We start from the raw sequence: 4,070 nt of genomic DNA on the forward strand, positions 1-4,070 counted from the left end.
CTTGTTGCGGACATTTCTCCTTTCTTCGTCTCCTTCATTTTTCTTTTTTTTTCCCTCTTTTTCTCCTTCTAACGCAATGAGACGTAATTCCGACTCCCCCACGAGTTTATTTTATGCGGTATTTGGTGTATTACAACAGTAATTTTATGTGGTCTAATACTGTGTTAATTTTCGCCAAACATAGTATTGTATTAATTTAATACAATACAAGATTATAATGAGGTGTAATGCTGGGTGCCAAACACGCCCCAAGGGTTTTCTTGAGACATCATTGCATTAACAACCAAGTATTACTTTTATTGTAAATATACAAAATGGCACTGACCACTTATACCTTCTAGGACAAATTACTCCCAGCATTAATTTTTACTAGTCACAGGCTTGTAGCTTCATCCTCGAGGAAGACATAATTGAGAGCTACTTTCGACTAATTTATTAGAGGATCACAGCTTCATCTTTCCTCCAGATAATGGATGCCTTCAAAAGCCCTAGACCTGAAATAAACCATTCTATTAAGAAATAATCATAGTTAATTCATTTTGTAATCATGTATCGTAATTTGCAAAAGTAAAAAGCTAAAAACGTTCATCTTGGTTTCCTAATTAATTCAATCCAGTTAAGAACCTAGCATAACCTTTCGAATTACAAGGATAATTAACTTAATGAATTTGTTTATGAAATCAAAGTTTATTAATTTTAGGAGAAAAAATAAGAGGATACAGAACAAAAAATAATTAATAAGATATAAGTTTTCTCTGATGAGGATATGCTCATTTTAATAAAGTGAGAATGTTACTAACGGATTAAAAAAAACACAAATTTTAAGGCATTAACAAATAAAAAATAATAATTTCTGATGTAATAAAATCTATTTTGTTTTTATATATATTAGTCTTATTCTCATTTTGTTTATTCTCATTTTAACAAAATGAGAATATCCTCATTAGAGAAGAAATACACACTCGGAGAAACACACAAACACACGTATAAATAGTCATACAAACATTCTATTAAGTCATATGATTTAATAGAGTTAGGGTAGATATATTATTCAACCATATGGCTTTATAGTGAACTGAACATTGTCTTTATTGAACCATGCAACTTAATATCATATCTGCATAAAAGAAAAATGGGAGTGCCTGCACATGAGAATTTCTAGTTAAGGCATTCTCATTTTATTAAAGTGAGGATGTTAATAAAAAACAAAAAAATATGGATCTCAATACATTAAAATACAAAAAAATATAGTTTTCACTAAAATATGTATTTTTTTTTGTATTTTAGTAATATTCTCACTTTAACAAAGTGAAGATGTCTTCATTAGAGGACTATACATAACAACAACAACAATAATAATAAGGGATCTATTTTCAGCTATATTGGAGACTGGAGAGTACTTTTTTTTTTTTTTTGTCTTTTACCTTGTCATTTACTTTATTAAATAAGGAATTCCTTTATTGTAAAATGTTCACACACACACACACACACTTATATATGAGTACTAATCTAGTCTAAGATCACGGATTGTATTAAAGTCTAGAAAATATAGCTTTTGGACTTTATTAAACTATAAGAAAGCTATTACACCATATTACATAATAGCATTACATTATTATGCCATATGTTGTTACAGCTTTCCCGAACTTTAATAAAGTTAAGAATTCTAGATCAGTTTAGTACTATATATCAACTATTTAACTTAAAAAGAATGACGGTGAATAACTTTTGGGACCCATTCACCTCATAATATAAAATCACTATAAAGAAGTGATACAAGGCATATTGGAGGGATAAAAAATAGTTACACTTAAAATCGAGAATCCTTAGAAAATGTATAACATTTGTGATGATTACTAAAACTAGCATTTATTATTATATGACGATTACTTTCGTTTCAAATGACAAGTAATATAGTCTCACTTTATTTTTAACCACAATATATTTTATTATTTGATGACTATTTATATCATATAAGAAAAGTTAATGTGACTACTCTAAATTGTTGTTAAAAGAAAACATTCACGACGATATATTGTACCCACATAAATTGATATCTAGTGATTAAAAATTTCAGTTCAGAAAATGTTATTCCATGACAATTACTTTTGTTTCAAATGATAAGCAATATTACCTCACATTATTTTTCAGGACAATGTATTTTGCCATGTTGCAACTAGTTACATTGTATGAGAAAAGTTTTTGAGACAATTAAACACAAATGCAGTCGTTGATAAATAAACTAACAAAATGAGTCTAACATTAAAAAAGATTTTAAAATATTTAATCCAAAAAAATTAAAATACAATGCATGACATTGAAATCCAAATAAATATGATTCTTTACAAAGAAATGTAAATATAAAAGTCATAAATCATGGTCAACAACCTAACAATAAGATTCCGTTGTACGTGAATTTGGAAAGATCTTACTGGGATTGAGAATCAAATAATGCAAGAGCCATATTTCAAGCCACAAAAGTTCCATAGACCAAAGTCTAAAATACCTTATGATATTAGCTTTATGACAAAAAAAAAAAAGGTTAAGAGGCTATTATAAAGACGATATCAAGCATTATTTCCCAAACTTCATAATGGGATGGATGAGATGAAGTAAATCAATAACCTGATGCTGATGATCAAAATTACTAGGGATGCATTCTTAATGTAGGTTTGCCAGTACTTTAAAATTCAAATTGCAAAGTGTGGAAATTTAGCACAAGTGAGGTCAAACTTTTGTCATATCCTAATTGTATCTTCTTTTATTTTCCGATCAAAAGATTTAAGTAATCAAGCTAATATGTGATGGTAAGCATGAATTTGATACCTCTCAGCAAGTTTCTCATCTCTAATCACATCTAGCAAGGCAATAGACACTGTAGTAGCCAAAGGATTTCCATCGAAGGTGCTGACAATAAACATAAACAAGAGCATGGTGAGCTATAGTAAAATAAGTCTGCACAACAACTAAACAAAAGGGACAAATAGATCAATAAATAAATCATGAAAATATATGGTTGTTCATGAATTAGGAAAAGACAATAAACTCAAAGGAAATACACAAACTGAGAGCAACATAATGAAATATATCAAAGCAAGAATCATAGCTTCTCTAACAGAAGATTGCAAAAGATAGTATTAAGACAGTGGCCTCACAACTCAACATGGTGTAATCTTTTGGAGGTTCTTTAGCAACTTTCTTCTCATTATCAGTGTTGTGCAAATTTTATTGAACTCTCAAGTGCACAAATCTATTGTAGAATAGATTAATGGTGACGAGTGTCGATCCCATGAGCAGGTAGATTTTAATTGTGTGTAGAATTAATTTTCTAAATGGGTGGATGGTTTTGTTGGTGAAAATGATTTGGAGTATTCTAAACTTTAAATTGGAATGACGAAATTAAATTTAAAGTGAAAACTATTATAATTGAAGCGCTTGGGTATTTGGATCTGCATCAACATCCACCATGGGCTAAATATTCCTTATTAGTGCCAATTAAATCATGAGGGGGGAATCCACACCCCATGAACCACACTCTAATCAATATGGTGCTAAAGGCTTATCATGCCAAATAATAATAACTTTGTATTAGGGATCCGGTGAAACCACGGCGGTATCTAGACAAGATTATTATTATTTGTCCACGAGAAGTCAAAAGATCCACAAAAACTAGAGGGGAAGAGAAAATAAATTTACCAAATAAAGCCCATGACACATGTTGAGACTTCACCTTCAACCCAAACTTGAAAGAAAATTAACTACTCGTAATTGAACTAGGGGCAAAATGGAAATTTATTAAAATACGTAGAAAATACAAGATGAAGGCCCCATTTTTATAGATACATTGAGTAAATCATGGCCATCAAATTAAAAACAGTTTGGACGCTTAGGATTGCGCCATGTCATTAGTCAACAGTACGCGGTTTGACCACCGGTTTGAACAGTGACACGGTTTGACCACGCGGTTTGAACAGTGACACGGTTTGGTTGAAAATAATCCTGTGTATATGCATTTATCGTACGTGCACTTTTTGGTCTACTAACATGCTGCCATGTCACAGATCAACAGT

General features: G+C 30.6%; 1 long non-coding RNA gene across 1 annotated transcript; it reads right to left on the reverse strand.

Moving 5' to 3' along the window:
- Window positions 1-249: 249 nt before the first annotated feature.
- LOC107174861 (uncharacterized) lies at window positions 250-3,050 on the reverse strand. The gene is made up of 2 exons (XR_003063109.2): window positions 2,827-3,050; window positions 250-494 (listed from the first exon to the last, which is right to left on the reverse strand). It is a non-coding gene; the product is annotated as an uncharacterized LOC107174861 (long non-coding RNA).
- Between the last annotated feature and the right edge of the window lie 1,020 nt (window positions 3,051-4,070).

This window comes from Citrus sinensis, chromosome 7, assembly GCF_022201045.2.
Source record: "Citrus sinensis cultivar Valencia sweet orange chromosome 7, DVS_A1.0, whole genome shotgun sequence".
In the NCBI taxonomy this organism is placed as follows: domain Eukaryota; kingdom Viridiplantae; phylum Streptophyta; class Magnoliopsida; order Sapindales; family Rutaceae; genus Citrus; species Citrus sinensis.